At 39.9% G+C, this 17,239-nt stretch overlaps 1 long non-coding RNA gene across 3 annotated transcripts in view; it reads left to right on the top strand.

Moving 5' to 3' along the window:
• LOC115657799 overlaps positions 1 to 17,239 on the top strand; it is a 393,014-nt gene that overhangs the window by 332,643 nt on the left and 43,132 nt on the right. The window lies entirely within an intron of this gene.

Genomic DNA, 17,239 nt, shown 5'->3' with positions numbered 1-17,239 from the left:
CTACCCTCCTGACAGCTCACAAAAGTAGCTTCTCCAGCCTCAGTATATCAGCTGAAACCTTCTTGTCCCTTGGCTGATGGATGTTGAGGGACTGATAATAAATGTCGTCAGAGCCCTCTGTGCTCCCAAAGTGTGATCGAGGGCCTCTAGACAGTCCTTCACACTAATCCCAGGGATAACTGAGCTTCAGAGTCCAGGAAACTACAGTCTGCTCCTGAAGTCTTTTCCCCTAGTTCATCACTAGATGGCAGGGGAGAGCTCATTCATACCCTACTTACACACACCAGAGGACTATATTAGATGGCCTGATAAGTATTTTCCATCTCTAATTGCTATAAGTCAAAATAGTTGTGGTGTCCACAGCTTATGCATGCATGAAGGCCCATTGTCTGTTCTGCCCTGGGGCCCAGAATTGCTGTCAGTGGGCCTGCTCCCCTCTCTTTCAGTCCATTCACGTTTCTCTTTCCTTCTTTCCCCTGGACACTGCATATTCTCTCCACCCTCCTCTTGACCGGTCATTTCTAAGAGTCCCCTTTAGCCTGTTTCCTCATGGCTTCCTGATTTTGCAGGGCCTACCAGTGTCTGTGTCTCCCTCCCTCCCTCCCTAGCCATCCTGCTGACCTTCAAACTGGCAAATAGGGATGTATTCTCTGCCTTTCTTCCCCTCCAACCTTCCCTGATTCCCTGAGGTCTTTCCCCTGCCGGCCTACCTCAATCTCATTTTCTTGGTTTCTGTCCCCACCAACCCCCACTTCCTCCCACTTCACTGTTTCATTGATCTTTACCCATTCCTTTATCCTCATTTATCTTTCCTCCTTTCCATCTCTCCCTCGCTTTATCTGCCCTACAAAGCCTTGTAGTCCATGATACTCCAGGGTATGAACTTCTGGCCAGACACAGGCATATTATAGATTGTGCAGGCCACTCTTAGCAGCAGATAATCTGAGACCACAGATACTTCTACTGGGCTCTACAGTGAATTTAACAGTTGCATGAACTATAGCTATTCCTGTGCTCATCTGCCATAACTCCTTATGGCAAGAGGCTATTGGCAGCTGACCAGAGTAGATGCATGCATTATAGCTCTGGCTAGCTAGTCAGGAATGGGCTCCAGTTCATGCTCTTGTAATTTATATATTGAAGGCAAAAGAAACTATTAATTTCCATTGTGTATATATCTTTCAGCTGCCCAATTTTTTGAGGTTTAATGGTCACTTGCCAGTTCCCACACTCTCTGGGGCTATTAAATCTGTAAAGTAAAGCCCAGCTATAGCAGGGACTGGGAGATGGAATCCTCACTCCCCAAGTAGAAGCAAAGTACAACAGAGCCAAACCGTATACAGTCACATCTGGGCATAGGGGAGCAGAAGATGTGGCCTGCAGATTTGTGGTCATGTTGCTCCATCCATGCAGCATACAGACCCCCACGAGCCACATTCCTTGCACTCCCACATTCCTCATGACCCAGCGAGCTGCAATTTCTTTTCCAGCACCCATGAGTAATCTCCACAGCTTTTGACAAATTTTTTCCACCTTGCATAACACACATATAGCTATAGTGACAGATAATGCAGGAGACACTTCCAAGAGCTTTTCCAAATGGTTTAGAAATAATTTGCATTCCTCCAGACTTTGGGGAGGAGGTGTTTGCCTAAAATGAAAGTAAATAGCACTTAATTGCTTACATTCCCACTTCTGGGCACTTCAAATGAATTTATAAGCGGCTACTTCTTCTACTTACCTACTTCTAATGCCCACTTAGCAGAGAAAAAGGAGGAAATAAATACGAGAAGCAGAAGCCCTTTAACTTATGGTGGCCCCTTTGCTTGGGGAATGATTATCTTTGTAGTCATTTAATGAAGCATCTTTGTGTCTGGCTGAGAGATGCATGTGAATATCTGTGTGGAGTCTGAGGTGCAGGTTGACAGTAGCAGCAATTAAAAATGCTGACGTGTAGAAAAAAACTTCAGTGTTTACCTATATACATGTGCTTATATAGAAGTGGAGATGGTTTGATATGTGTTTTTTTTTTTAATCATACCTGTTGCTAAGATATTGTATGCTACATTTCTTCTTAAAATCCATGTTAAGGCTGAATAATATACCCTTTAAAAAGAGAAATTCTGATAAACCATGGCCAGGTCTACAGCAGAAGTTGGTTAGTATGGTAAAACAGTGTCCGTTAGAGATGTGGTATTTTTGCAGCATTTCTATGCTGATAAAAGCTCTAGTGTAAATGCTGTTACACCAGCATAAAATACTTTTGCCAGTATCTCATTTCTCTCACCAAACCACTAATCTACACCAGCCAGAGGACTTTTTTGCAAGTACAAGCTGTATCTGCACTCAGTGGGTTTGCTGGTATAGCTATTTCAGCGTATCTTGTTGTGTAGACATGGCCTGATGTACATGGATCTACTGCTCTTCTTAGTCTGCACTGTGTATCTATAAGCAGCCAAATTTAAAGCCATTTAAAACCAGCGCCTATGAAGTCTCAAGCTCTTCAACTTCCCTTGGAATTAATAGGATGATCAGCACTTCTGAAAGTAGCTCCCTTAAATGCTTACGTTTAGCTAGATACAGTTATGATAAAATTGGTTCCCTCCCTCCCCAGCTTAATACTCCCATTTGTGGGTTAATAAACACAAGAAGGGGAGGCCAAGTTAGCCCTAATGATGTCTTGCTTGACTTGACAATGTAAGTGACTGATCCTTTTCTAATGTGCTGTTTACATGTGTGATTCTGTTTTTAACTTGACTTTTTTTAAATGGCAAAAGTTTAGAATCAAATATAATTTATTTTTTACTTTTCCTCCAGAAGAATGGTGAGTTCATTACTCTACAACTATTGATTTAAAAAAGTAAAAAGACATTTTAAAACTTGTACATCCTTAACAGTATTTGAATTGAGTATCTTTGAGATATAAGGTAGATTCTTTGTCCACTAAGCTACACAATCTTCAGTTCTCATCTACTGAAATATATATTTTCAATTAATACAGTGGGAATATGGCAAATGGGAGGAAAATGGAATGTAAGAACAAAAAATTGAAACAGAATGCATTCCCTGGCTCATGCGAACATCTTCATACATGGAAAATGTCATGGTAATCAGGTAAGGAAAAAATGGATGCTGTAGGGGATTGATAATTGGGCACAGAGTCCAACTGACAGTAATTACTACCCTTGTTGGTAGTCATATTAGAGGTCAAACAGTGAATGGGTTATAAGAGACTGAATTATCCAGAGATTGTACCCTCCAGGCCAGAGCTGAAGTACATTGCTAGGAGCACCGTACAGAAGTTTGCCTAGGCTCTGAGACTGTTCTGTGGAAAAGTAATTCAGTCTCCAAGGCTATCTTCTGACCCCATTCATAAACAATATATTCACACAGCATTTTAGAATATCTTATAGGTGTGAATATACACATTACACATTCAATAGACTGCGCTTTGCTTCTTCAGAATGAGTGAGAACAATAACCAGAATTTTCATTTGGATTATAAATTTGCCTATTGCTAAATCCAAAATGGCATGACATTTTTTATATGATATTAGATTATTAGAATGGCTAAGCAGTGGCAGAACACACACCCAGAGAAATTTCTCATGTTTGCTACTGTCAGAGCAAAGCCTCAGATTTACTCAGCAAGGCCCCAGTCCTGCAGACACACATGTGCTTAACCATATACAAATGAATTATCCCATGGAAGTCAGTGGAACTACTTACATGCTTAAAGTTAGACTCATGCTTAAGTGCTTGCAGGCCCAGGGCTGAGTTGATCATCTGGAGAGGACAGAGAGAATTCTCCTTTCTGACTTGGCTGAACTCCCTGCTTAAGCACCCCCAGGACAAAGTTGCTGGTGAAAGGTCACTTCCTTATTTAGCTTTTTACCAAAAGTAAAAAAGGTTGCCTAACCAAGGCTCTAGGCATCCCTGTCATAAATGAGACAAACAAAAAAATACAATTAAATAGCCAGCACAGCATAAAACTCCCTTCCCGTCTTCTAGCAAGGTGCAGACTGTAAAAAGTGATCTGGAACACTGCCACGATATGATAGTCTGACAGCCGCTGGAAATCCAATATTGCACACACGCATCACTAATAAGAGTAACGTACCTCAATCAAAGAGGGAGAAATCATCATCATTGAATCTTCTGTTTGCTTCCCCAAAACAACCAGCATCACTTCAGTCTTAGACAGATTGAGCTTCAGCCAGTTAACTCCCTTCCATCTCCCAGTTTCCCTGAGTCATTAAGTCTAGCATTCAACAGGACAGACTGAGTCAGTTGCAACAGAGAAACAGAGCTGAATGTCATCAGCTTCCTGAAAACACAGCAGCCTGCACCTCTTTGCTAATCTAAGGTCCCCATACACACATTGAACAGGAGGGAAGACAAGATAGGTCCTTAAAGGATGCCACATGATACTGTCCTAGAGGAAAAAAGAGCAACCTCTCTGCACCACTATCTGGGAATACTCATCCAGTGAAAACAAAGCCTCTTAAGATCAGCACTATCCATTCCAGGCAAGTAAAAAACACACCATGATCAATGGTATCAAAGTCAGGCACCTGATCTTCATCCATCTCCAGAAGGAGATCATCTACTATCTCCGATTTGCACTATAGTTTGCAAAGCCTCCATCTAACATTTTCATGAATAAATTGGTGGTCATCCAAATACTTGCAAAACAACAGTAACAGGATCCTACAAATAATAGAGAACTAAACTCACCAGTTTTATTCATTAAACTGTTCTAAGTCTTTTAATTAGTCACCTCGTTCTACTAATGGGATTACTTTTCTCTCTTTCTCTGGTTCAGTGCAAAAATCACAACTTATGGCAGTGTTATGCCTTTCTTCCCCTTCGTTTTTCCTCCCTTATCTATGCTGGTATATTCAAGTGTATCAAAAATATTAACACGGTAGAGGGCTAGCGAACAGCTTTTTGGCCAGGAATTGTGAAAGCAACAGCACTTGGAATTCTCCATCTGGCTACTGCAAAATTCACTCATGCTCACAACATATTTCTCTTGTCTTTTCTGTTGTAAGTGGTGTAGAAGTGCCAAAGGACCATCCCTATGGCCCTGGCTCTATTAGGCCATGAACGATGAGCCTCTAAAACATCCTGTTCGATGTTTGGATGTGATTGTATTACATGGTGGCTGTGGCCTTGAAATATTTTGATTTCATCTTAGAAAAGAGGGTTGATCTGGATGCATTCCATCTGAAATAACAAGAATTGGAGAATTAAGCTACAAAACATAATGAGATGAATCAGTCTCATGCAATATGATGGGCATCTCTGTGTGTATCTGTGTGTGTTGTGTGTGTGTGTGAAGCTGATTGTATACCATGGATGACAAAAGTACCTTTTACACATACCGTAAGATAATGAGTTTGTATGAAAAGAAGACTATTTTAAAGTGTTTATTTTAATATACATTTAGCACTTTTTTTTTTGCATGAAGGCATATTGTTAGTAGGCAGTATTCAAGGCTAAAGCCCTTACCTTTGTGCTGATGCTGAAAAGTATCAATTATAAAATACCTAACAATGTTCAGCCAATGAGATCACTCTATTAGCCTAACATTCCACTGCCTCTTTCAAAAGGACAGATACTGCTGAATGCAAGAGTGTTAATAGACAGTTCCACCACTGTTATTGTTGATTAAAGGAAGGAGAAATGGTTCAAAATTAAGTTGGTTGGTTTGTTTTTTCCTATTTTACATCTCTTGAATTCAATAGAATTTTGTTTTATATAGGACATTTTATAGTCTAGATATCGCAAAGCTCTTTACAAAGCAATCTCTTAAAATAAATACTAGTAGTATAGTGAATATGTGGGCAAACATATCTCCTATTACATGCTGTGCAATAGCTCACACCACCTTAGACATTTGAATCAGGTGTTCAGATGCTAAGGTGATGGGACCATATGTGATAATTTTATTGAGAGGGGAGAATAACGTGTGTAATATTAGTCAAAGAACATTAGCACCTGAATTTTTTTAAAAAGAAGATCTGTGATTTTTGAAGGTATGCTGTCATATCAAATTTGATTCAAATATTAAATTTAATAAAACAGGAACACTAAAAATATTTCAGTCTTTAAAAGAAAACCAAGAGAAGCAGCATTTTAAACAGAAACATATTTTCTTGCCATATTCATAATCCATACATTTCATTATTGTACTTGAAGATGACAACCTGAAAATGCAATTGACTAGAAACTTAATTCCTATAAAGAAAAGTGGAACTAAATGGGCTGTTTTTGTTATCCAAGGGAGAGGAATGCAAAAAGTGAACAAAAGCATAAATGGTGAAAAATAAATTAGTATTTTAAAAATCTTTACATTGAAATCAAAGATGATAGTAGTAATATAGGGAAGGAAATGTTTACAATATTAATTTTAACTTGACAAAATCCCTTTAAACATCCATCTGCATAGTCGCTAAAGAGAAGCAAAAGAAACTACAGTGGTAATGATTCATTGGGAGGATGGTAATGCTCTGCGGATGCTTTTTGAGGAGTCACAAAAACCACAGACGGGGATTTGAACCCAGGCTGGAGAAGGTCCCCGGCATTGAATTTTGTTCTCCAGGGCCCCAGATTGTATGAAGTAGGGCCAAGACTGCCCTGTGTTTGTCTGTGTGTAGAGCAACAAAGGAGGAGAGGGAAAGCTGAAGGACAAGAGCCAAGCAATGAGTGCTGAGAAGTCAGTAAAAGAGAGATGGGAAACCTGAGGATGTCAGAGGGGTGAATGACCTGGGAAAAGGGGACAGAGATGTGAGTAACTGGGGAAAGGAGGGAAGGATGCTGAGGATCCAGGGGAGAGAAGAAGATTTGGGTTTTTGGGTCCCAAGATCAACCTAGCTCAGGGGTTCTCAATGTGTGGGTCAGGACCCCCAAGTGGGCCGCAACCCCATTTTAATGAGGTCGCCAAGGCTGGTATTAGACTTGTTGGGGCCCAGGGCCAAAGCCCGAAGCCTGAGCCTAGGGTTACCAGATAGCAACTGTGAAAAAATGGGACAGGGGTAATAGGTGCCTATATAAGAAAAAGTCCCCAAAAATGGGACTGTCCCTTTAAAAATGGGACATCTAGTCACCCTTCCTGAGCCCCACCACCCAGGGCTAAGGTTACATGCCCCCCACCCAGGGCAGAAGCCCTTGGGCTTCAGCTTCCCCCGCCCCGGCGGCGGAGCTCAGGCATCAGGGCTCAGGCGGGCTCGGTCTTCGGTCCCCACTCCTGGGGTCATGTAGTAATTTTTGCTGTCAGAAGGGGGTCATGATGCAATGAAGTTTGAGAATGATTGACCTAGCTAGATGGTCCAGAAATTTAAAGCAAGTCCTGAGTGTTGCCTTATATATAAACTCCTACAGCTACATTAACGCTGGGTAAAATAAAGAGACCTCTAAAGAGGAACATATGGAAAGAACAACTCCCCTGTAAAAACTCTCACTTGTCCACTGGTGCTAATTCCTGACTGCCTACTTCAGATACACACACTCTCTTCCTCTCTCTTTTCTAGGTTTCTTTTCCCTTGCTATTTCTTTTCTCATAGATCAATACACACTCTCCCCCTTCCCCCAAAAAAATCTCCCTTTGACTTCCTTGCAGAGCCCCTCTCTCAATCTGGACAACATTTCATCTCTTTCAAAGTCCCCCTTTTTAGGAGTAAATTCAAAACGTGAAATCTATGTGACTTCAGAAACTTCCTGCCCAATGCCTTTTCCTTCCTCTTATCCAGGGCTGATGTTTTAGAATGTGCATGGCACAGTGGATCTAGCAATTGCAGGCCTTCTTTTAGATCTAGACTATACTTCAGGAACTAAATAGAGAACATTAGTGGTCACGTTGTTCCATACACTTCATCTTTCTAAAAAGAGATGACAGCACTTTCCCAGTCTTGAACATGCTAGAAAACATACTGGAATTACAACTTCTAACAAAAGTGCTGTTCTTTTGTTGTGTGAACAAAGGGAGTGTAATGAGTTGGTTAAGATTACGTTGCATGTTTAGATAATTAAATCTGTCTGGAACGCCATTGTTTTATTTTCTACCATGAGGGTCGTTCTTCACATATAGACTTACAAACTGACATATTCTCCAGAACTGTTGCTTGACAGCGTTGCCTTATTGTTCCAAGACCAGACTGTGTATTGCCAACTAAAATACTGTCTAGTACATTAGTTAAAATTGGACATGTTGGCCAAGATTTTCAAAAGTGACTGATGATTTTGGGTGCCTTGATTTTTGGGTGCCCAACTTGAGACACCTGAAAGGGGCCTAATTTTCAAAAACTGCTGGGCACCTGCCCTCTGTAATGTATCTCAGGTTCAACACCCAAAAACTGAGACATCCAAAAATCACTAGTCACTTTTGAAAAGCCTCGCCATGCTGCCTGTGATGAAATATACAATCTTCAGTAATTGGCAGTGGCCGATAAGAATGGTACCTCCATATTTTCTTATTTGAAATTACTAGATGTGATCTTGAAAAAATGGCTTGATGGCTTGTTACTTTTTTGAAGGTTTTCTCTTACCATACCCTTTCTCTTCAATTGTTTCTGGAATGTGTGATTCAGTTCTGATAGGTATTGCTGATAATTACCCTGCCCAGTTCATCACTGGCCAGGGGAATGGAAGCCCTCTGCATCATTGCAAGGTGATCTTTTTTCTTATTGCAGATATTGAGAAAAAGAATGACCAATTGACAGTAAAATTGCTTGGTACTGATGATCCTTTGACTTTGTTACTGTGGTAAAACATACATTATTTGACTGCTGCTTTTGCATGGTGAAAACCATAGATGATTAGTGGTTTCCTATCTTTTTCTATTACTGATCTTCTTTGTTTATGACAGATGAGACTCCGATGTTGTGAGAGAGGGAGAGAAAGAGCATTTAAACTTGTTCTCTAGTTCTCACCTAATTCTTTTTTGTTACCCTAAGGCCCTTATTTATTGCAAAGAATTTTTCTGAATTTCCACTCTTCCAAGAGATCAGATCTGTCATTCATTCTTAAAAGGGAAAAATATATATCTTTCTCTATTTTATTTCTTTATTTTTGCAAAAGGCTGTAATGCTAATTTTACTTATTCAAAAAATTAAAATAGCAGTTTATATGAGGTGTTGATAATTACCTATATTACTGTACTGCTGTGACAGATGTTGGCAAAAAGGAACAGAAAATGGCTACAGCTGTGCACTCCATGACATCCAGTGTATACTCAGACAGAAGGCTAACAGATGTTCTGAACTATCACTTTGCCTAAATGTTTTTAAAGTCTAAGGACCTGCTTTATAATTCACTAGGGCCTGGTTTGGTCTCACAGAGGTCCTCAGAATTCCCATCTGTGACAATTAATGTTGAAGACTTTCATAAATCAACCCCTGTCTTTACTTGTCTTTTGCAAATAGGCATTGTTTATCTACGTAGTACCAAGCACACACACCCTTTTTTTCATTATCTAGTTGTGAAATTCTACAACTTATGTATAACATTTCAGAAGGAGAGAGAACGGGATTACGGGAATGTACCCAGAGTCACACTATCTATATGTTATTGATCTAGTTTTGACTGTCTGGTTATGCTTTGGCTAAAATATACTCCATTCTCTTTCCTGAATGTTGGGGTTATTTCCAAGATGGGTGTAAAATGCTGACAATTTCGAACCACTTCTTTATTTATCCAAAAGAAAATACATATCTTTGCTGTTTGAAAATACAGCATTTTAATAAGTGTGCTCAAAATGTCTCCTAAACAATATTCTTATTAAAAACCAGTTAATCAGCTGCAGAATTTTATAAAATACCATCTTAACACACATTAACTTATGTTCTTTAATTACTCAATGAGATGTTGTAAAAGGTGTGTGTACGTGTATGTATAATATATAAAATATACTATTTTAAATAGCCTGCAGTTTTTAAGCCCCATCCAAGTTTTCCAACATACCTTTAGATCGGTTAAAAAAATACATTCTTGTGTAAAGCAACTCAATACTTTATTGGTAGTTTCTAATAATTTTTAAAAGCTGGCTTCCTGTAGTACAGTAGTTTAATAGTTTAAACATTATGTTAACATGATCAGTGTTTGGCCTCTCCTGTTCCTCAATTCTGTATAGAAATATAACTCCAAATTGTACATCTTTCTGGGTTTGTTTCTAAATTACTCCCCACACTTAATTACCAGGATGAGAGGGATGCCTTATTCCTCTTTGTTATAGGCTAAGCTCTCAGTAATCCCAAACAAAAGAGCCAGTTCTGGAAGATATAGGATTTGCTAGCAGGATTATGGTCTCATAGATAATGATGTGCAGTCAGCAGAAGCGAAGCTTTATTTTAATTCAAATAAGCTAGTAAACAAACCACTGACAAGTCTGCTGGTGAGAGTAACTGGCTTCTGTTGCCACATTGGCAGCTAAATTATAGAAAATCTATTATACCCTGTTCACCATATGTTTAATTTAATACAGATACAAATTAAACTATCCACAGTGCCTATTAAAATAACAATACATATTTATTTAATATATGAATGTTTTAAAATACATTCCTCTAACCTTAAGAAGGGCAATGCTGATTTGAGTGATTTGAGCAAAACATGTTATATAATAGTCCAACAGATTTTTTTTTAAATTAACTTTTTGGAAAATCAGACTATAAATAGTAGAGTTTTGTAATAAGTAATGAGGTTAATTGGGGTTTTCTGGATTCCAGTCATCTGCTCTTGTATAGCTGCCTCCTCCTAGGTTATTGTGCCTTGCATTTGACAGCAGTGGCTGATGCCTAACCCATGGTATACTTGGTTAATTCAGTGCCAGCTATGGTACCCTTCATTTTTACTCATTTACTTATTATAGTAACATAAATTGATCCTGTACATGAATCTCCTACACATTGTATGCAGCCATGACTTGCTGACCAGGCGATGTGTTTGTGAAATTCAATTGGAAACCTCACCTACCATGCCCTGATTTGGAGAGCCTCCTCATGGTTGCACATTGTTCAGTCTCCATTATCAAATATTCTTTGAAGCAGTTGTAATCTGGATAGCATGACATATCAGGAACTGGGAAGTTGCTACTGTACAATTAACACCGGTGAAGGGTTTCAAACCATTAAGCAGGATTCCGATTTGGTGTCTCACCTGTTTGAAGGAAAGAGGGAGGGAAGCAGTGTACAATATGCTGGACAGGTGCTCAGTCCTCGTTTGCTATTCTTGGCCTTGTAGTGTCTGGATGTAAAACCCAGTCCTTGAACAGTCTGACTGCAAGCATGAGGAGAGGTTCTCAACAACAGGGCTTGGTACATGATGTTCCAATTGAATTTCACAAGCAGCCAGTTATGGTGCATGTAATGTTTAGGGCAGGGGTAGGCAACCTATGGCATGCGCACTAAAGGCGGCACACGAGCTGATTTTCAGTGGCACTCACACTGCTCGGAACTGGCCACTGTTCTAGGGGGCTCTGCATTTTAATTTCATTTTAAATGAAGTTTCTTAAACATTTTTAAAACCTTATTTACTTTACATACAACAATAGTTTAGTTGTATATTATAGACTTACAGAAAGAGACATTCTAAAACAGTTAAAATATATTACTGGCACGCAACACCTTAAATTAGAGTGAATAAATGAAGACTCTGCACACCACTTCTGAAAGGTTGCTGACCCCTGGTTTAGGGGATCCATGTAAAAGATTAATCTATGTTCCTATAAAGGGATATCGATGACGGGAGACTATATGAAACCACAGAGATAAACATCTGTGAAAGAATTCTCTCTGCGTTGTGGTTATCTCTTAACCGAGGTCGGTGGACAGATCAAGAAAAGGGCCAAATAGGATCCTACCAATTAAATGCTTTCCACTTCCAACTAAGGTGTGATCCTTCCCTGCAAATTCTAAGGGGAAAGTTTCCTCCTGGCTAATATATAATTATCTACTCCATATATATGTATATCACATGTGTATATACTGTATACCACATGTGTATATACTGTATACATATGATGTGTATATATGTATATATTTCCTATGTATAATACTGTATATCATATGTAGCATAATAGATTCTGTTAGTGTATATTGTGTATGTGATATATACAATATATAACGAGTGTTTGCCTATGCACACACGTACACAGCTCTGGAGTCTATTAAGGAGGATCTCTTTAATGCAGACCTTTATAGGAATTCATTCAATATATTTCACTGACTTCAAAACTTTAGCGGAGTATTAGTTTTCAAAACAAGCCCAACCATTGGTAGTGCAATATCTAAAGAAACAAGAATCTGACATCTAAAGAGACTGGCATATAAAGGTATCCGGCACCTGGAATGACTTTGCTAAAAGGCTTAAACAGTACGTGAGGATTCTGGACCTCTTCCTCTTTCTACCAGGAGAAATTCTGTGCTGTAATTAAGTGACTACATTTCTTTAATGGTACATTTGACAGTGTAGCTAACCATAGCAACTGGTGGCAAGACTTTTTGTAGCGAAGAATGTGTTGTGGTAAGAAAAGAATAAGACTTCTTAGGTATGTCCTAGCAATCAGGGGGAAAACCAAACCCTTAAAAAAAACTCTGCACATTGCTTTATTTCGGGCAATACTTCTAAAATTGTGCTCTGCGTTTCTACCCGGAGAAAGACCTGTCTGTTCTTCAAACCGACAGCCCTACAAAAGCTGCTTTTGTATATGTTCTTTACCTTTAATTTGTTGGAAATTTTTGCCATCATATTATAGGACAAAAGGGCGCCCTCGGTATTTCACAAATATTATGTTAACACTATAGGATTGTGGGGGGGCTTTTATGACCTTTCCAAGGATTGTGTCTTTTCACACACGCACACACAAAGCGGTTCTTTGGAAACCTGTGCGCTACTTTCATGAAAAGTGAGCTAAGAAGTACTGGAAGTGATCATTTCGGGATCATTTTTCCCTCTGTGAAAAAAAATGTCTCGCTAAGCACCTCAAGACATTAATTGGAAAGCAGCATTAAGGCACTCGGCTGCAGTTTGTCAAGGTATAGGTTTAGGTTATGCGATTAAAAGTACTTTTAATCTCTCGGTCTCCTGTGAAAGTGAAGGAAATAAATATAATCATGCTAATGATAGCATTTTGAAAGCCACCCTCCAACACACAACCGAAGGTGGATGTTGTGAAAAAACCATTCTGAAACACAATGTGAACTTCAGCGTGGAAAAAATGCCTAGAAACCGGCCCATTTCTGATACTGAATCCTACTACCGCGCACCTGTGCGGGTTACAACGACTAATCCTTTGGAGATCAGAGCTTGTAGCCCTTACTCACCTGAGTAATGTTTACTCGCTGAAGTAGTGAATGAGCCCCTGGCCTGACTATCGACTACTCGGGCATATATAGGCGGCAGGATCTGACCCTGGGTCATGCTTTTCCCTTAGCATTTATCACTAGCATATTTTAAAACGGCTTCCAGTACAGTTAGGTTGGACGTCAAGTATTTATCTCCCCTTCTTTTTGGTCCAGAATGCCAAGAGTCTTAGGTGCCTTGGGTTTTAAGACTAATCATGTTATCTGATCACAAGCTGCTCTTACAGCTCCTAGTCTGGCTGCAAATCTCACACCCACGTGCTGTCCAAATTATTGTACAATCCCTATAGGAGTGGCGGACCACGTTGTGCTTACAAAGTTGAGGGAGGGCTGGGGAAAGTTGGATTCTTCTGTCTCGCCCTAAAGTTGCACCGTAGTAATTCGGCGGTTTCCCTCCGAGATGTTACGTGAAGTTTTAAAACTAAACTCTGGGGCGTCATTCTGCATCATACTGATTTGCTTTTGCATGCGGGCTCCTGGAAAACTCTTTAGGATGATCCGCAAATTCGGGAAGGGAGAGAGCCGTCCAGCGTGCCCCAAATTCCCTGCACTTTTGTGCTCTCCGGCTATTTTGCTGCCACCTCGGTTGCACATCATGAGTCAAAAAAAAAAAAGCGGCTTTTCAAACCGCACTATTAGAAATCTGCATTTGGTTGCGCTGTGTAATGCCCAGGGTGACGGAGATCCAATGAGCACGTTGCGATTAAAAGAGAAATCCGCTGGTATTCAACCTCTTTGGCACCGACCCACATTTAAAAATAATGACCGATTTGTCCCGTTTAACGTCCAACTTAATTCCCCGTGGGAAGATGAGCCATGGAACTAGATTTTATAGAACAGTCTTGCCTGTGTTTTTGAGTTCGATTAAACTACGAAGAGACTACACAAAAATACATAAATAACCCCGTGATAGCCGTGCAAAACCCCTGCAACTGTGCAAGGAACTAGTTACAGAAACACATTCCTCCATCCTTTAATTTAGAGATCAGTATTTTCACTCCAGGTAAGCCCCCCGTGGTTCTATTCACTCCCTTGGCACATTTGAGCGGTACTGGGCAGACACTCTTCATTCACAGCTATTCAAGCAAGGAAAAGAGCACAAATATGAAACAGATGTTTCGTTTCTTTGGGGCTTGCACGTGTGACATTTTTGACGCAGCCTTGGGGTGATCTGTTGTCTTATCTGCGTTCCTGGGTTAGCGGGGTTGTTACGAGTTAGTAATCGCGCTGTAAAAGCCAAGATTTGGTAAATTCTTTGGTGACCCTGCAGCGGACGGGAAACAAACTTTAGTTCGCAGTGAATGCTTCCCCCATGTGCCTGAGCCAGAAACCTGAGCTGGGGGGAATGAAAATACATGGAGAGACCTGTTTTCCAGAAGCCAGTCCAACTTGTGGTTGTTCTCTTCTCCAGAAAGTATTACATATTGATATACGTCTATCAGTTGCAGCAACCCTGTCCTTACAAACTGATGGTTTCATTTTTGGTTATGTACAAATTGCGATTTAAACCAAATGAGTGCTTAGGGCTAAAGAGATACTTTCCTATTTCCCGCCTACGTTTCTGGTGATCTCTTTGTCATCATTATTTGGAGTGCTTTTTGAATTCTCCTGTTAACTCCTACCAAGATTTGTACACAGCATCTCACCACGACGTTGAATATCTGAGTCACAGGAGGTTTTGTCTGAATGAATCATGTTTCCTCGATAAGCTAATCAGGCTTTCAGAGTCTGAGTCAAAGTTAACCAAAAGGACCCTTTGTAAATAGAAAAAATGCCGTATTTGCCATTAGACAACTTCCTTCACTGGGATGAATAATAAAATAACGGTTCTCAATCACTTCCTGAATTTTACAGATCAGTGAAGTATTTGCACTGTTTTCTTAGCCTCGTGCACTTTAGAGTTGTTGTGTTCACATTATTTTTTTCTTGAAGTGTTAAATGTTGCAAAATCACATGCGATTCAGCGAAGTACAACTGCTGGTGATCGGATCGAAGCTAGGTGTAAATGAACATATAGGTATTACGCTGGTAAAATAAAAGCTATCCATATGCATTCGCAACGCAGACCCTCTGAGAATCTGTGTAATACAGAAATATGGACGTGTGTCTAAATTTCTATCTAAAACTCTTGAACTATTGAAGTCACGATTCTATAGTAGTAATCTTTATCGATATTGGGGAGACAGTCCACGTTTCTCTTTAGGTGCGTGCACTGATCAAACTAGTTTTAAACTGCTCCGCTCCGTCTTCCCCCCTTAGTTCTGAGCAAGCTGGTGCTAAGATGTTTACCCCAAGGTCTAAAACGGATTGTTGCCAAACAAGCCGCGTGCAAATAGTTTAATTTCCCATTTTGATGCTTTTCTGTGTTTCCCTAATTCCATAGGCAAAGTTTTAATTGGCCTGTCAGTAACAGTTCGCAAATAATCCCTTATTAGCTGAGTTCTAAACCAATAACGTTTTAGTTCCGAGAGGGAAAGTGGAGTTGGAAGGCGCAGGTCATTTTCGTCAAAGGGCTCATTTGAGCATCTTTTATTTTGCTGAAAAAGCTAATTAAAGAACGTTTGAAGGTTAAAGTCATTAGTCTGGGCCGTTGTAGTGCTACAAGTGAGCCTAGTTTTCTGCAAACACGAAGGGCAGAAGTCACGGAGGTGGATTACTGTCAGTCCTGGCTACAGAGGCACAGAGAGCTGGGGCATTAATTCCTATAGAAAGGTAGACAAACACAGGCACTGACTAACAACTTTCCCGCAGAGACCTATTGTCTATGCACTTTCTTTTGCTTTGGGGCTTCCTTGCCCTTGATAGAGACCTCAGCCGTAACGCAATCCAAAAATTAGGTGACGAGGCGATTTAAGCATGCAGAATTCTTGACCTAGGAAACAATTTACAAGCAAATAAAAAACTGCTTCCTAGTGTTTCCCTCTAATATTTTTAGTGTTGCTAATGTATTCATTACTAAGCAGAAGTTAGCCATTGAAACGAACTCTGGTAGATCCCAGAGCAGCCTAGATCCATTTTAACTTTCAATTTCTCGTGGTTGAGATACACTTCAGGGTTAACCTAAGGCACCGGAGAAAGGGACTAGTTAACTATCCTTAGCTGCAGAAACAATTTGAGAGGAGGTAGGAACTTTGATGGTGAATAAGTCATGTTTTAATCAGACTAGTGGGGGATCTGTACCATGCTTGTGTGTGGGAATAGATATATGCCTCCTTATTAACATGATTGAAAATACTTTATGGTAATCCTGATGTCCGTTATGCCTTTGTGTGCGTGGACAGCAGATTGAAAAACAACACACACACACACACACAGATAGATAAGATTAGATATAGGTTCTCCTTAGCCTGGTTTCTCCGTCACTCATTTGACATGCCTTCGCCTGTGTGCTGCTTTGCCCCACTCTCTTCTAAACTCTAGATGTTTAGCTAGGGATATAACTGCAGATTTCCCCAAATTAAAATAAACAGCTGTTTGGGCTGATTAGTACTCGAGGGGGAAAACCCTGCAGCTGCAACTGAAATAAATCTACTTGTGGAAATGTTAATAATAATAATAATTGATAAAAACATGAAGAGATCAGTTCGACCTTGCGAGGTCTTTATTTTTTCCCCTCCTATATAAAAAAAATCTTTATCAAACCCCTATTCTATGGCTTCAATAAACAGAACCCATTACCTCACGGTAGCTTTTGTTGGCCCTATACAAGCGAGAACAAAATGGTTATTCAGGAGAACGCTTTCGATTTTTATTGTGTGTAGTATGCACAAAGAGCAGTGTTATTGTATTAAAAAGAACCATCTGTAGGAGAAACAATGACATCAAATTATCTTTGAATACCCACTGCAAAAATATAAAGCTTTATTATTATTATTATT

This window comes from Gopherus evgoodei, chromosome 9 (genome assembly GCF_007399415.2).
Source record: "Gopherus evgoodei ecotype Sinaloan lineage chromosome 9, rGopEvg1_v1.p, whole genome shotgun sequence".
Lineage (NCBI taxonomy): Eukaryota > Metazoa > Chordata > Testudines > Testudinidae > Gopherus > Gopherus evgoodei.
Note: the sequence above shows the minus strand (reverse complement) of the source record. Positions and strands in the feature narration are given on the sequence as shown.